Source organism: Clupea harengus, chromosome 6 (assembly GCF_900700415.2).
Source record: "Clupea harengus chromosome 6, Ch_v2.0.2, whole genome shotgun sequence".
NCBI lineage: Eukaryota > Metazoa > Chordata > Actinopteri > Clupeiformes > Clupeidae > Clupea > Clupea harengus.
Window position 1 is genome coordinate 18996227 of NC_045157.1, and position 18059 is coordinate 19014285.

General features: G+C 42.5%; 1 protein-coding gene across 3 annotated transcripts in view; it reads right to left on the minus strand.

The window, feature by feature from the left end:
* The window catches only part of LOC105892878 (A disintegrin and metalloproteinase with thrombospondin motifs 7), a 114417-nt gene that overhangs the window by 41107 nt on the left and 55251 nt on the right, over positions 1-18059 (minus strand). The window lies entirely within an intron of this gene.

The following is an 18059-nucleotide window of genomic DNA, read 5'->3' on the forward strand; positions in this document are numbered from 1 at the left end:
TTCAGCCGACAAGGAATCATTAATTTACAAAACCTTCTCGAGTCATTTATTGCAAACACCACAGTCGAACATTGACTGTCTGAGTGGTACATTTTTGTAGTATCGGTGATGCGGAGAACAAAGCACTCATAATTATATGAGTGTTATTAGTACACCATAGCATATCATTATTTTAGAAAATGATTAAGGTGGACTCATGATAAGAATAGAGAGAAATACAGACAATTTATTTTCACTGCTTCAATTTATTGCATTTGTTATTAATACATTTAGTCATTTAACAGACGCTTTTATTCAAAGCGACTTCCAAGGAAATGTAAAACTACATCGAGGAAGGAGGTGAGGGGATTTGAACTAGCAACCATGCAGATTCAAACCGGTAGAGGAAACCTCTGCACCAGTGGACACTTGCCGTCAGGTATTCATACATAGATATCACCCTATAAACATCCCAACACACCTTGGTGGTGGTGTTGAATTTTGCCATGATTATGGTCTTGTATTCTTCATAAGCGTTCATGTTCATCTCCTACTCGCCAGCGTAGAAAAAAAGAGCCCTTTTCTTTGAGTTTAGAACCATTATACCGTTAGAAAATCATGGTTTTGGTGATCGACCTTTCCTGCCTTTTGAAGTAGGACGTGCACGCGCAAATGCCATGATAACTTTAGCCTGGTTGAAATTAACCACATGATTAGGATGCGGATCAGCCGTTAACGAACCGATATTTGCTGTTCTCAATCAGCTCGCTAATCTTAACGGGCTAAAAGGCCAATTGATTAACTTAGCTTCAATCCTACGACGAACGTACCCCTGAATTTTCTAACTCACACTAAAAAAGTCCCTTGAATTATGCAGAATGTTTTGAGCAGCTGTAGATTTGTTTCGACTTGAAAATCCATGCAAGCAGACATTCTTTGATCTTAAAGCCAACATGGAATGGAGTCAGAAAGTGTTAATGGTAAAGACATGAAATGCTAAACAGCCTAAGCTGAAACAAAGGCCACAGATGGTTCTGTTGATGAAAAGAGAAGCGATGAGAACAAAAGGAGCTTAACTCAGGGAGAAATGTGCTCCTCTGAAACCATTGTGAAGTACCGTAATTTCCGGACTATTGAACGCACCTGAATATAAGCCCACTGAATTTTTTTAAAATAATTATTTTTAACATAAATAAGCAGCACATGTCTATAAGCCGCAGGTGCCTACCGGTACATTGAAACAAATTAACTTTACACCGGCTAAAATGAATATCAAAAGTAATACAATAGTGATGCATATTATTAGTTTTGCCAGTTACGATAAGTGCACTGTTGCTTTAAGAGAGCACAGTTGCAAGAGTCAATCAGAAGCTAGAACGTTAGATTGAAGACAGCGAGATAGAAGAAAGACGCTAGTTTGAAACCAGTGAGCTAAAGAACTTGAAAAGACTGGATTTGTATTGTTGTAAACTTTTTTTTAATTTTCTAAAGTGTTTTGAGTTGTGTTCTGTCTACGCCGGTAGACTGTGGTTATTTTGACATTAGTTAAGTTAATGAGAGATACTGAGAAATCGCGTGGAGCTAAGCATCCATGCGGCTGCATCCATGCTAGCATCCTAGCTCCACAAAGCCACCGTAAACACAAAGCCACCGTATTCATGAGTACCAAAGACGTCACTTCCGTGAAGCCTGCCGCCATCTTTGTGTCCAACTGTACCGTTATTCCCATTGTATTTGTACCCAATAGTAGCTAGTTAGTCATATATATTAATATATAGTAATAATATAATAATAATATAAATATAATAATAGTATTGTTCGACTCCGTTGGAAATTTAGAATTTTTAAAAGTAGTATTGTCTAATTCTAGTGGTTAGTTAGTTAGCTTTCATAGTTAGCCAATGAACAGAGTCATGACTAAGAACACAGCACATCTGAATGAAGCAGAAAGACAACGATATTTAGAAAAAACATTGATTATTGGCTGCGATCCATATTTATTACCGTCAACTTTATTTTGTCCCTTAAAGTCTGCGAAACGTCTGCCCCAACTGTCCTTTCCCGACATATATATTTATCTTGTACACAATCCATCCCCATACACCGGAGTTAGCCTGAAGGCTTTCAAAAGTACATCAATATGCAGTTGCAGGATGGGTGAACGACACCAAGATATGGCATCTGGAGACAAAAAATATGTATGTCATCACATGACATCTTAGTAATTCAAACAGCGATTATCAACCGATTTATTTTAGTGGTGGTTAAGAGCATAGATATATGTAAAGGCTAGATGTCTCGTCCAACGGAGTCGAATGTCCGCACATGGCGGCCATCTTGCCCGAGGCAGCTCGCTCACCCATACCATTGTGTTGGTAGTGGTATGAAAAAAAAGATTTCCAAGTTAAAAAACCATTGAAAAATAGAATTTGACAGCTTTAGTCTTCCATAATCTATTTTGTTCACTGTGACTGTCAGCCTGTTGTAGTAACACAGCATCTTGCCATTAGACTTTCTGATTGCCTGCCAAACAACATTGGGAAGCTGGATTGAGTGCAAACAGCAGACACAGATGGAGCAACCCTCTCTTCCTCCATCATTTACACAACTGCTGGCTGGCCTCAGCACTGTAACAGAGGGGGTCATTGCAAAGCAGAACCCTCACCAGAGTTTATGCAGCCAGACAAAACTATGGGCTTGCTTCACACACATGCAGGGGAGGAGGAACTCCAACCTCCAACGGAGAGACCTCAGATGAACCCAGGATGCCATTAAGGACCCAGACTGGATCCTCCGCTTTTTTGTTATTCTGAAGAGAGGGGAGAAAATCCCTTCCAGACCTTTTAATATTGATACAAGGGTAGTGTGTCAGGACTTCAGGCTGACAGAAAATATCAGTGACGAAAAGTTCATTGTGCATGCGTGGACCAGATTAAACAGCCGCAAGGCAATTCAAGGATTATATTCATGGATAGTGATTCCACTTACTGAAATTCACTTAGAAAACTCACTCAAATGGCACATGAAAGACATATCAGTGTTGGTGTCCAGCTTTACTTACACTTCTTCTTCACTTCACTTCACTTCTTACTTTTTGTCTTTTATGTGAACCCATACTGAGTTAGGGGTAGGCCTAAACACTACCAGTTCTTTCTGACCATGGATAGAGGTACAGCAACAAGCCATATCATTTAGGTTAATGTGGTCTGACAGCCAAATATTAACAATAGCCAGACAGGAGCTTTTATTTCCCACATCAACTGTTTTCTCAGTGTGTAAGTAAGGGATAACGGCTGCATAGCAGTCTTGCCAATTTAGCGACTTTGTTGTAAGATATAGCAACTTTTTTCCCTGCCGTAGTGACAAAAAATCTAGACCAGGAACTAGTGACACATCTGGCGACTTCTTGTAACTTTGCCAACCCCATTTTTCTCGTAGAGCAATGGACAAAATCAGTTGCCTCTAGTGTTGCCCACATTTCTAAAAGTAATGATTGACCTAGTATGTAGCACCTACAGCACCTTTCATTAAAGGATGAAGTGGATGTTCTACAGATCTAATAGATATTACACAGCTCAGTCAACTCTATGTTAGAGGATGGGCGCAAACCTATGCTATGTCTATCACTAGTCTCAACTCATGAACACTCCATATGTATTAACTTAATGATTCATTAAATTAAGTAGAATGGGCATAGAAAGCATATGAATCATTTTAGCCATCTGTTCTCTGTTAATATGTGTAAAAAATTTCAGCATTTTAAAGTCAGTAGGCTACTGGGCCACGAAAATGCGGACACAACTGAAAATAAATGTAAAATCTGAAGGCAGTTTAGGCTACTGGTAAGTGCAGTGCAGTTCAGAGTAGAGAGTGTGGGAAATATTTGATATTTTAAACAGTTTTGATTGGAGTGGAGTCTCATCAGTGGGCAGTGGTGTATAAAGTACCCAAAAGCCATACTTGAGTAAAGGTAAAGATACCTTCCTGGAAAATTACTCAAGTAAAAGTAAAAGTAACCTTTTAGAATACTACTTGAGTAAAAGTCTTAAAGTATCTGATCTTTACTGTACTTAAGTATCAAAAGTAATTTTCTGAAAATAAATGTACTTAAGTATTGAAAGTAAAAGTACAAGTAAATGCTGTTAATAAAAAAGCAAAGGGTCAGAATTTTGAGAATTATGAAGTTTATTCCGACTAGAATGAGCATACTAAACTGGGCCTTATTTGAACACAATTTTAACACAATAGGCCATACTAAAGCAGCACCGAAAGTAACAACCCAGTCATTACTTGAAACTGAAAACTGTTTTGTTCATCTTCAAACAAAACGTCCCAAAAAGCCATTATGAATTTTTTTTATTTGAATCTTTGTAACATTTTGTGAATGGGCTCCTGAGTATCCCAAGGTATGCATAAGGCACAACCTGAGAGCAATAACCTGGCGATCTGATACAAAGCCATAGCATTACATCAGGATCATCAGTTTTACAAGCAAGTTATCTGTACAGTGACTGTGAAATACTTTCAGCAACATGCACACACATCCCTTGAACAATAACGTTACTAGCAGCTATTTTGCTCCACACTGCTACGTTACTGTAGATTGACACCATCCTAGCTAACTAGCTAGATACTTCGCCAGAGATGGAATAAAGAATAAGAATAAATAATCTTTGTAGGTTATTAGCTAGCTTGAAATATTATATACAGATCTTACCCAGCGGTGAAAGAACATGACTAGTCTACAAGGTTGTGCTGGTGGCATTTAATGAAGAGGTCGTGGGGTTTCAAATTTTTTAATTGAGACCTGTGTGCTTTTGCTTCGATTATTGTTGTGTCCCCTTCGTTGTTGATCTTAATGTTTTGGATATATCCTTCCACTGCATATTGCAGTCCATTTTGCCTTGATCTGGAGCAGTGGCGATTTCAGCCTGAAATTTCTGGTGGGGCAATTTTGTATGACTTCATGTCACCGTCAAAAAACTAGAGGTAGCTGATTATTATAAGCAGTAGACCAGTAAGATATGTTATGGGCTGCATTTTGAGTGCCAGCAGGGAGCAGAAATCCTATTTCAAATACATTACACATGCTTCAGCGCAACACAAAGATGTTGCCTATAATACAGCATTAAAGTAAAATGATTGCAACAAAGTAAAAATATTAGACAGACACATAGCTCAAATAACTTGACTAATTTATTAAGCTTGTGGCACACGTGTGGCATACAATATGAAGCGAAAGGCACAACTTAAACAAATAACAGCAACAAAACATGCTGCTAAATGAACAAAAATAGACGATGTCCTTGCAGATTGCATTGATACATCCATCAGCTCCAAAAAAAAAAAAGGTTTGACTCACCAATGCAGATCACTTAAATAGGAATTTGGCGCGGTGGTTCTTTGCTTGAGCAAATCTCTCGATGACTTTGCTGTTAAAATCCACCAGTCCATGAACAAACGGGTTTTCAATGGAAAGCATGGAGAGCATTCAGTCTCTGCTGTCCCATCGTGTTTCTTGTGAATGTCTTTGTGTGGCCCCAAACTTTCTTTTATCTTCCAAACAAAAATTGCAAACAACTAGTCTACATTATTCATTGTGCTGAAACAATTCCCAAATACTCGAAAACTAGCGATAGCTAACTAGCAGTAACGTTACTGGCATTGATCTGTCTGATTTTGATCTGACTGTATGTTTTTTTTCTTAGTCACGGGGTACAGATCTCGCGGTTTTCGCATTATTCCAGTCTAGTTGCCAGGCAGATTTCGTGGGGCACATCTGAACGTGCCCCACCGCTCAATGTTAACTTTGGCCTGTGTGGTTCACGCGCATTGGTGTTCCATGGTAACGGTCAATAACGCATTAACGTGCGCTAGGACCACTGATTCGCCAAACCTGCTTTCAGCCTGTGTTCTACCACAGTCCCCGTCGTTGGTCTCGTCACTCTCATTATTATTTTTTTTTCTAAAGATGATTTGATTTTGTAACGAGTAACGAAGGTTTCAGGGGAAATGTATCGGAGTAAAAGTATCCGTCTTCTTTGCAAAATGTAGCGAAGTAAAAGTAAAAGTAAACAGAAATATAAGTAGTAAAGTAAAGTACAGATATCCAAAAAAACTACTTAAGTACAGTAACGAAGTATTTCTACTTCGTTATTATACAACACTGTCAGTGGGTCAAAATGAACCTACTCTCGTGAAGCCAAATCTCTATGGCAAATTGAGATTAGGTTCATTTTGGTCAGCTGGCTGAGTCTGTTTAAAAGTTAATAGTTTAAAGTTAACAGTTTAATTGTAATAATAATAGGAATAGTCTGTTATGCAAAAAAAATCATCCCCACTCTCACGCCTCCAAAAACAATCAAACTAAATATCCAACTTGTGAGAACAGAAGATGGCGTTGATTTAAAAAGAAGGCAACCTGTTTAGTTAGTAGTACTACTGTCTTAAGTCACGGACAAGGATAACACTGGGAAGTTTGCTTGGTTACAGTTGATTCCACTGTGGCTAAGACCGAATCCTTTAGCGTGCTAGCTGTTTCTGATTCTATGCTTGCTTGCTTGCCAACTTGCTAGTTCTCCAGATAACGTGTTATTCAACCACGGACTTCACTGTGTTTACACCACTTGGCCTCGGAACACTTTTATGGTGAACAATTGCTGTAAAAGAAAATTGTAAAAAGCACAGTTCCCCTGAGCTGAGCACATTGTGAAGGGGGTAAATGTTTAAAGTTTTCCCCTAGCCCTTGTGATAGGTTGTTTGTTAATTCATAAGGAATAATGTAGCCAACTCTCATTGATGTAGTTCATTCCTAATCATCCTTAATATTTCCATGACAAATAAGAGGTACATTTTATTTGGAATGTTTCCATTGTGAATATAAATGTTTTCCTGAATACCACTGAATTGTTCTTAATTCTCATGGACCTTGGTCCACTTGGGAAGCTAGAAATGATAACAGAAAGTAAACACAGGGCATACCAACCAAAAGCTAAAGTAGGCCTACTGAACTCAAATTATAATAAAAATCACCTGGTTCAGTCAATCTTACACTTATTCTAATGTGTCCAGGGGGGCCACATACGTATTATAGCTCATAATTTATGCATCAGTCATCCACTGCGGGATAGAAGCAGTGCCAGCACAGACCCCTGCCAGTGTGGCTATAAAGCATCCTGACAGAGGGCTCCATTCAAGCCTCAGCAGGACTTTCCCATGTTTCCAGAAATGGTTAAAATGACATCAGCTGGACGCCGGATCAGGAGGTCACAGCTGCAATGGAATCCCAAATCCCCATCCTCCCAATATATAAGCATGCACACACACACAAACACACTCACATACACATACACACACACACACACACACACACACACACACACACACAGAGAGAGAGGAAAGTACACAGAGTCAGTCCATGCCTGCTCTCAGTATATAAACTGAAAGAATATAGTATATTATTCATTCAGCTCACACTCTTTGCTGCTCAACCACGAAGCGCTGATTAACATTCCCTACAAATCTGGGGGAAGAATGGATGGGTACAAAAGGGGGTTATTACTTGATGGCATCCACCAGATTACAAGATGAATTGCTCCATCCCCAGAAGCGCTGATGAGAGAGGCAACAATCAGCGCATACCAACAACGATTGTGGCACCCCTGAGTGAGCTGCTATTTTTCCGATAGAAATGCTGGATGACGTGGGCGCTGCTTTGGAGCAGGGGCATCACAGGCGATGGCGTGTGTATTGCCTCCAGATGAAAGGGCGTTGCAGGATGGCCTCTGTATACCTCCTCCCCTCTCCTCTCCACTCATGCACACCTCATTAACAGCCTGCGAGTGCTACCTGGTATTGACCTTACACAACAACAAAGTCCACACCACACATTTGGCTTAAGGGCTCTTTTCCTTCCACGCCTTTCTATGTGAATGGGTTTTGTCAGAGCAGTACATCCCATGAGTGCTGGACATTACTGAGGAAACTGATTTGGTAAAACGGTTATCAGTCATTCAAAGACAGTGCTGCGTGTTGTTGTTCTAAAGCATCATTTTGGAGGACTGACCCTGAGAAACAATGGGATTTTTCGGTGCTGAGACAAAGGCTGCCATGACTGCAGCGCCTGGGATGGAGTTCAGTGATTTATTGCTTAATTTATGATTTGACAGTGACTCCATTACATGGGAACAGGTCAGTCTGGGGAAATCTCTCTCTCTCTCTCTCTCTCTCTCTCTCTCTCTCTCACACACACACACACTGAGAAAAAGAGAAAGAGAGTGAGTGAGTGAGTGGGGCAAAAGGCGTAAAAGACAGTTTGTGAGAGAAAGGGGGAGATGAGAAAAATGGAAAAGGAAAAGAAACTTCCTGTATTTACATGATTTATTCCACGCTGATGAATAAATGGGTCAGCGTGCCTGGGAGAGGGGTCATTTGTCTCCACTTTAAAGCCCTCACTCACTTCCTGCATGAGGAGGTGGATGGAAGTGGCCTGGTGACTCCTGTTTATATTTAGCTTCCCCACAGTTTTCCCAATCCCTCATCTGAATGAGAAATGGGAGGTGGAAAATGTTCATTCGCATTAACTGGGGGATGAAGTGATTGAATAGAAAATGCATCAGCATTGGTGGCACCCCCTGGCATGACTGTCTGTAGTCACAAGCTGCTTGTTACATTTAGTGGTGACAAAAAATGAGGTTATTTTAGTGACACTTTCATTCAGTGTTGCATAACACCCATTTAAATCCTTTGCCAAGCATAAAATATCAGGGTGCAAATAGTGATATCCAGAATGGATGACATGCATACATACAAATAAATGCATATATTTACAACAAATACCTACAGTGATCCCATAAACTGTGCCAGTGTAAGTGTTCCCATACCAAGGGTATATGGATGTCAGCAAGTATTGTTTTTTTAATAATTCAATTATATGCATCCAATTTACTGGGTTACATCCCATAACTGTGTGATGTGCAGACCTGTGTGCCCTCCGGAATTATTGGCACCCTTACTAAAGATGATTGAATAGGCTTATAAAAATCTCACTTTATCAGTTAATTATATTGAAAACAGAAGAAAATTACATTTATTTGAGGTAAGTTTAGTCTGAGAATAAAGCAATTATTAGTGGGAAAAAAATCTTTATAAAAAGTCACATATATCATGCATACTAGAAATTTCAAGCAGTCATCAATGATTTCCTGTCTCACAGCGCCAAAATCCCTTAGCCATCCGCCAGCATGGGAAAGATTCAAAAGCATTCCATTGCACCAAGGCCAAAGTGTGTTGGCTTGCACGTATCAGGGACGAAAATAACAAGAAAATAACTGCTTGACTTAAAATGCCCATATCAACCGCTAGTTCAACACTATCAAGAACCAGACTGGAAGAAGACGCAAGGTTATTCTGTCAGCAGCCACAGGATGGTCAGTGAAGTTAAAAAAGATCACGGTTTCAGAGATTGGTAGCATCTTGGGGCACAAATCCACCATAAGACATTCCCACCATGCCAACAAACTCTTTGGAAGGTACACCAGAAAGATCCCTTTCCTATCTTTTTGTCACAAGCAAAAGCACTTGGAGTTTGCATGTTCACATACATGGCATTATGGATTTCAGGAAGTACCAGGTGGTTTAAAATTAAAATCTGGCTACTTCTGCGAAGAAGCTAAAACTTGGTCGTGGTTGTAATCTTCTAGCAGGACAATGATTCAAAGCACACATCAAAATCCACTCAAAAATGTCTGAATGAACACAAAATCAAGCCTTTGCCATGGCCATCCCAGTCCCCTAACTTAAATCAAATTGAAAACCTTTGGGTTGAGCTAAAGAAGAGAAGACCCAGGTGTAGGTGAAATTGGTACCAGCCTCACATGGGAGTACCAGACTATGTAGGTAACTTACCCTGTGAGCAGGAGCCGGGTGAATGTGGGTGCAATTGTGTGGAAATTGAGTCCGATGTTGAAACGGCAGAAGAGATTATGCCGTCCGTAGCTGGAGAAAGTTGTCCTTGCTGTGATGTCTCTGTTTTACTGCAGTTTAGGTCGGAGGATTTGATCGCTCAGAACGTTGCAGTTTGCCTTCTGTAGAGTTAGCTAGCAGGTCTAATGTTAGCTGCTTTCGCTAAATTTACTTCGTCTCACTGAGCAGTTCGTTGACTGAGAGATCTTAGGCGTGTGTCGGCCGTAAGAAGTGAGAACAAAGAGAGTAGTTCTTCACCGTGTGCAGGCGATGCCTGAGGTGAGAGGAGGTCAAAGAGGCTTGCTCCTCGGTCGATGTCCGGAGGGAGAGAGGAGGTCCTGGCCAGGTGGGCGCCGACAGAGAGCAAGCCTCTTTGACCTCCTCTCACCTCAGGCATCGCCTGCACACGGTGAAGAACTGGCCTTCACATAGCCACACACGCGAAGAGAATACTCGTACTTCGCGCTGCATATAGGCTCGTCCTTGTTCACATCACATGTATGTTCGCGTACGTGCACACACATGCACGCGGAACTACGGTGATCAGACAAAGGAACACACACACACATTCTTTCTGGCGCGCTCCTAACAGCGCAACCCCGAGCTCACAAGCTCACACACACACTCCCTCTCGATTACACATACACCCATTCCTTCAATTCATTGGTTAGTTACATTTAGCTAGATTACATATTGTGTGTCATTTTCTTATCATTGTGTAAATAAATACTTTGATTTATATACGCTGGTTTATTTAATGTTGCACAAGAATGGACGTTGCCAACCTCTTCTATTCAGAATTCTAATGACCTTCAACCATATTATTAGTAAGGTAACTTTGGTTGTAGTTATTAATTTAATTATTAATCAGAGTTCCAAATTGATAGTATAATATATTTTATGAGACTGATATATTTAACGAGACTGATTTGTGGATTATCATTATTTTGACCACGTGGAGGACACTACACTTTGTGTGGCGCCCCCTAGGTGCTCAACTTAATTGATCTGCCTTTGTGTTGAATGGTTGATGCCTGTCCAATCGGGTGAGATTACCAACATATTGTTGCTGTTGCAAGGACAGCACCGGTGTGTCTTGGTGGCCCTCGCAAAGACGGTATCACAATTTCCACACAATTGCACCCACATTCACCCGGCTCCTGCTCACAGGGTAAGTTACCTACATAGTCTGGTACTCCCATGTGAGGCTGGTACCAATTTCACCTACATAATTTGGTGCCCCGTGTGAGGATTGGTATTGTTGGCTTCAGTGGTATTGTGGCAATAACAGATAAGAATCCAACCCCCTGAGTAACTCCAGGACCCTACCAGGTCCATTGAAACTGCCAAGGCGTAAATCAAATGTGGTTTTGAGTAATAACAGTGTCGTGATACTAACTGTTGTAATAACATACTAATTATCTTAACAGTCCCCGTTCTACACGGTAAGTTAATTAGTGGGAGTCCATACTTGTAGTACCAGCAACCACTGGAGACACAAGTACCATTTGTTACCATAGCAACCTGCACTGTCAGTTGTATTTGTTGTAACCAGAGAGAAACTAGTAATCATTGTAGAACTGTAAAATAACACGGTAGCTATAGCGTTGGTGTAAGTCACAGGTCAGAGGCCCTCACCTGTGCACCTCCCTGGTGTTATTAGACATAACACTGTTGTAGTTTTGCGTTGTGACTACCTGCACTAGCTTGCATTGAAAGGGTGATTAGGCATCAGTGACCACGTCATTAGCTTGCCAGGCGGAGTTCCGTGCCCACACTAGGCAGACAGGATGAGCCAGAAACCCCCACACGCATCAGGAGCTGAAGCTCCTGAGGGCTCCGACCAACTCTTTGAATTGGTTGCGGACCTCCTCAAAGTCTCCGCTGGAGAGAGGAGGACTTATAGAGACATGGGCCTAGAATTGTGTCAGGCTAAGATTAACGAGATAGTCAATCATGTCCGCGACCCCAATAGGGGAGCCTTAATCACGCACGACGTGATAGGCAGACTGTTCCTGCTCCAGAACCAGATGTACGGACGGGACACAGAAACTTTCCTCATGGAGAACCAGGCACTGAGTTCTAGTCGTGACCGACTAGATGCAGTCAACCAGAAACTGCATGAGGAGCTCGGGCTCCACAACCAGGCACTGGCCGAATGCTCAGGCAGACTCCAGGAAAGCGAGAGGGCCCACAGAGAAGCTGTGGAGAACCAGGCCATGAAGGCAGCCCAAGAGACGCGCGCCACGGCCCTAGGGGGGGCGAGAGCACCTCCCCAGAGAGACAGAGGTAGAATCAGGGTCAGCAGCTAGGAGAGGAGGAGCGTCAGACTCTGACGCGTCCTATTACAGCGCCTCGCGCAAAGCAATCCTCTCCGCTAAACCTAGGCGCCCTGCTGTAACCTCCTCTCACCCTTCAAGTGGCGACAGTTCACGCCCACCAACACCTGTAGGACCCCTAAGGCCACAGGCTGTTAAGAAGGAAAAGGAGAGAGGGAAAAGTCACAAAGAAGTGAAGTTTACGCACCGTAAACCCCCCTCCTCATCCCCATCCTCATCCTCATCCTCGTCCTCGGATGACTCTGATGAGGGTAGCTTCTCCTCAGGGAGATACTCCTCGGATAGCTCAGACAGTGACCGCTCCAGGAAGTCGAGGAGGTCAAGGAAGTCACGGAGAGAGAGGTCCCCAGGTCCCCGCATGCGTCAGCTCGACTCCCTCGCCAAGGACATTGAGCGTTTTGACCCAAAGAGCGGTAATTCTAACATAGAGGATTACCTTAGAGAGATCAAACACTCTCTAGGCGACCTACCTCATGCCACCTCCCGCGAAAAGCTGAAATTACTCTGGAAAACAACCAGCAGAACAGTTCACGCTTTTATCGAGACGCAGGCCTCTCGTACCCGCAACAAGTACTCCAGGCTGTGCAAGGTTTTGCGGGAGGAGTACTCCTCCTACACTGATGAGACCTTAGCCACCATCAGTGCCATTCAAATTAAGCAAAGAAGGACAGAACCCCCACGCGAATACTATACGCGTTTAAGACACGCGTACTTCCAAGGCAGTAGCGCCCCAGGCCTGGAAGACAATAAGGGTTTCAGGTCACTGTTCATCCACAACCTCCACCCATGTGTGCGCACCCATGTTGCCCTAACTTTCCAGCAGGGTAAACCCACAATGCGGGAAATTAGGAAAAAGGCACAGATGACATGGGAGACTGTCGTGCGCCCGACAGACCAACCAGAGGAGGAGTCTAGAGTGCTCAGCATTCAACCCACAGCGGGTGACCCTCTAGAGTTGGAGGGGTGTGAAGTGCCATCAGAGTGGCCAACCCAAAAGCGTGCCACTCAAAACCGCTTTCCCCAAAACCACCAGCAGGGTGGGGGAAAGAACTGGCAGAACCCCCGTTTCCAAAAGTTTAACGGGCAAACCCGAAATGACCTGAATGCACCGAATGGCCAGCATCAACACCAGGAACCGCCTTTCCAAGGCAAGGGTAACCGCCAACAGGGCCGGTATCCTCGTGATTCTAAACAAGGCCGTTTCCCTAAGAAGTCCAATGACCGGTTCAACAATGGACCTCAGCGTGGCCATAGGGATAGGGAGACAGATTCAGGACAATCTGAACCAGAGAGTCATATTTTGTCAGAAATTGATTCTCTGAAAGAGCTCCTGATCAAGATTCAATAGCAGATGCCTGCTTACCTCACCCCCCTAAGAGGGGGGTCTCCCACTCATCTGACTGAACAGTGATCCCTGGCCCCCCCACCAAGGGTTTACCTTGTTGGAAGGGGGGAAAAACCTAGAGAAGGCGTTGAACACCCACCGAGGACCTGAGCCCCTCTGGTGGTGAGACCTAACACACATAGGGCGCCTCTCTTACAGGTTCTGTGTGTTGGCTCCTCTCATTGACTGCCGTTACGAGCAGCTCGCTTTCCAAACTCTGCCAATCTAGCAGGAGGCCAACAGGTTCAGTGTGACAGGATCGGTTCCCATAAGGAGCAGCTTAGCCCTCCTGAGATCCATGTCCCTACCATGGCTGATATTCAACATTCAGATGTTGAATCCAATGTGGATGTACTAGACCCACAGAGGTCCCTTTTACTTCAACCACATGAGACACTGGAAAACGAACAAGTCTGCAGTGCCAACCCAGACACCAGAAAAGATATGGTTGTCTATGCCCTCGCTGTCCACCCAGATAGTTCAGCTTCATCGGAAGATGACATAGACCCCTCACCATGTGAGCCATATCCTGGGTTCGGAAATGAAATCCAGCAACAGCTGAAAAAGGCTGATGCCCTAACTGGATACTCAAAGAAAACAGCTCTGCGAGCTTTTCTACCCTTTGAGCCGTCTCCACGCCAAAGGGGGGTGGGTAGACACTAACCCTCTAACTCCACCCACTAACCATGCATGCCACGCTAACCCCATAGGCATTGCATACACGCTACACAAACAAGTACAACACTACACGCAAAACTTGACACCATAATAAATATTTCAAACAGTTTCCAGCGCAGCGGTGTTCAGACCTCCCTCACACCGAAGCTGCCACTAACTTTCTCAAGGAATAGGCTTGTTAACCCTCAAAGCTAACACCCCTTTCTTCCTTTCCATGAATATTTTAAGTGTGTTTTAAGTTTGAGGTGTTGGAATGTTGTTTGAATGTTTGTTTCTATAACACAAGGTATAGAAATGCCATCTGCCCAGATGTTTAAAGCCTTTACGCTGCCCAGATATCAAGAGCCTGTTTACGAACTGTTTATGCCTCCAGTAATAAGAGACTCTGATGGACTATGGACTAACGGACTATGCACATTTCTGTTGCTCTCATGGACTATGAAGGAATCCCAGCCCTGAGACCAAAGGGGGGATGTAGGTGGTCTAACCATAGACTACATTACCCAGAGGTCCCTTATCACCTTTCATTCCTTATCTACCTTTCATTGACTCTTTATTGGCCGCAACCAAGGTCATAAAACTGGTGACGCGTTTTTGCCCTTTATCACCGCGGCAAACCCAAAACTCGTTCTCTCTCGTTTGGATTCGCTGCAGTGAAGTCCTTTCATCATATAGAGATACCCCCCCTGCAGATGGCCCTTCATCAGGACAAAGGACGACACGACGACTCATAGCTTATAGGACTTCTGATCAAAGTTCTAATCTATTTGAAATCGCTAGTTAAAACCCTGAGTATATCGATATAATACGCTGCAGCCCCGCAGTTTAATTGAATAGGAGAAGGCGACCGGATCCCTCCTCCCTGCTATTCAAGTCGACGGAAAGAATTCTTCATCCCCTTCACGACTCACCACGACCCTCACCAGGCCGAGTCCAGTCGACGGACTGATTAAGAAGGAAGAAACCCCGGCATTTCCACGCGCCTGCGTTCCACGCTGCTCCAAGGAAACCCGCAGAAAACATCTTGGTCGCCACGCAAGAGCGATCGAAGTAAGGCTGATATCTGGGCAGAATTTAGTTTTACATGTATGTTTTAATCTGTGTGATAAGTTTTGTTATTTGATTTCGTTTAAGATCTAAATGCAAACTGTAATTTCACAAGCTACCCGGTCTTTGACCGTTAATAATCTTGCTTAGTTCTTTTGCTAGTTAATTAGATAGGACTGTGCATGCACTATCTCTCTATCTCTTTCTCTCTCTCTCTAACTCACTTTTGCATCACCACACGAACATATACACGCACACATTGCAATCTCAGTGTTGTCGAAGATCGTAGTATTTGAATTAAGGCCCAACCAGGATTTGTCCTTAAGGCAAAATCCTTTGTTCTAGGCATTCCATACTCGTGTACCTCCCCCCAACTAAAGTTGCGCCTAAGCAAACTAAAGTTTCCTGTCTCGGACCCGCAGCCGCATCCGGTGACTGTTCCAACTCTAGTTGAAGCCGGAGACACGATTGACTTCGCGCACAGAGCATCTCTCACCTGTGCGCTTGCGCATAGCCTTCCTCTCACTTCCCCCATCTCTCCATTGAGCGCGCGACCGCGTTTATTCGCAACTGCGCATACCCACACACGCACCCGCTCACACACGCACGCATCCGCTCACACACACACACACACACACACACACAGACAGAGACGAGGAAGCCAACGCACTCTCCTCAGCCTTGCTGAAACAGCGTACCTCGTTTCACAACTCCACTTTGTGCCTTGCTCGTTTTGTTACTCCAGTGTATTGTGATTATACCTGATTTTATATTACTGTTAATCACCGTTTATTACTTTTAATAAATTGTTTATATTATACTTAAACAATTGTCCTGCCTGTTATTGTTCCAATATTACACTGAATGCCATTTTCCGCCAATCAAGTACTTCAAATGCCTTCACTTTTCTAGTTGTTTCATAAAGTGTTATAGACTGTGTAGTGATATTGTAGTACTTTAGTATTGTGATACCATACATAGATTGTAGCATAGTGATACAACTAGAGCTTTCCATTGTTTAGTAATTTAATTATAAAATATTAAATACTAAATTTAATGATTATTAAATTTTATGAGACTGATTTAATTAACTTAATGTAATAACCCCGGTTTCACCTACACAGGACACTGAAAGATCTGATCATATGTTATCAAATAACATAGTTATGTCTCATCTTATGACATAACTGACATAGTTATATCTGATAACACTTGCATGTGTACATTCGCATACAAAGAAAAATGTAAATATCTTAAACCATGCATCAAACCATGAACTTCTAGGTCTTCACTGCTTGGTAGTACAGCTGAAATGGCCATATATCATAGAGAATGCAGTTTTTTTGCAGAGAATGCTTTTGTGCTAAATGGATTTTATTGTGCATTTAATCTCTTCTCAGAGATCTATAGGGACACACAGTGGCATATGTAAATACCATGAACATAACAGTTGGGTGCCTGGTGTTCTATAGGAGAAGATGATTGATGTGGTTCGCTTTGGCTCATTGTGGGGTTTCTCCCTAGAGACTCCATGACAGAAGCACATCTTACATTTCACTATGCTTCAGTGAGCACGGACACCTCAGAGGTACACCCACCAGCTTGAAGGCAAGGCTCCTCTGGAAAACTATATTCCCCAAACAAATAAAGAATTTAGCGTGAGTAAAATTAAGAAACGTTTTATTATTACATGTTTGAAAGATAAGTGTAATTGCAAATGTCCCATGTATGAAATGACAAATCAAAGCCTTTATAGCTTCTCAGGCATGGTGGTTTCTTTGGGGCACCAATACAAAAATGACTGGGGATGGGAATTTCAAACAGGATCTTTTCCATTTCTTCTTTAAAAACAGAATCCTGATAACCAATTAACATGTATAAGACCTTAGTCAAAAAATTAACAAGTATAAAACCTTAGGCATTATCCCTTCCATATCCTTGGCCTAATGTGTAACAATAGCAATAAACTTAACAATGTTTTAGGCTGCAGACCAGCAGGTCTGCCCAGAGAAAAGAGTTCCTTATCTGTCTTATGGAAATGAATGGTGGCAAACCTGCAGCTCCACCAAATGTTTTTGAGGCGTGTAAGTATTAAAATTAAATGTAAAAATGATGCAACATAGCTTAGTCTGTTTGAATAAACTGGCGTTTTACCTACCGGATATAATATTGACGTATTCATTATGTTTAACATGTTTGTCACCCCTTCTCAGAAAGCTTAGAAGGGCCTGACCGCATGCCGCTAGTATCTTCCTACATATTTCTCAAGACAACATAAGAGAAGTGTGAGCAACAAGGTAGCCTCCCAGCATAACATTAGCTTAGTTTACCCACAAAAAACATCCATAAATTGGAAAGCACATATTAGGCGTAACATTTAAATTAGACGCCTGATATGTGCTTTCCAATTTATGGAGTAATAGCTTTCAGAAGCTTTTCACAAGGGGCAATATAAAATGTAGGCCTTTCTCACCCCTACGTTTGTGCTGGTGGTGGATGTTTTTTGTTGGTAAACTAAGCTAATGTTATGCTGGGTAAACACAATGGAGAGTTTTGGGCAAAGGGCAAAAGAAGCAACCTTTGGAGTCATATGTCAATGCTAGGAGAGATATGCATACGCTTAATGTGATGGACATTCCCTTTCTCCAAAACAAGCTAGAGGCAACTAA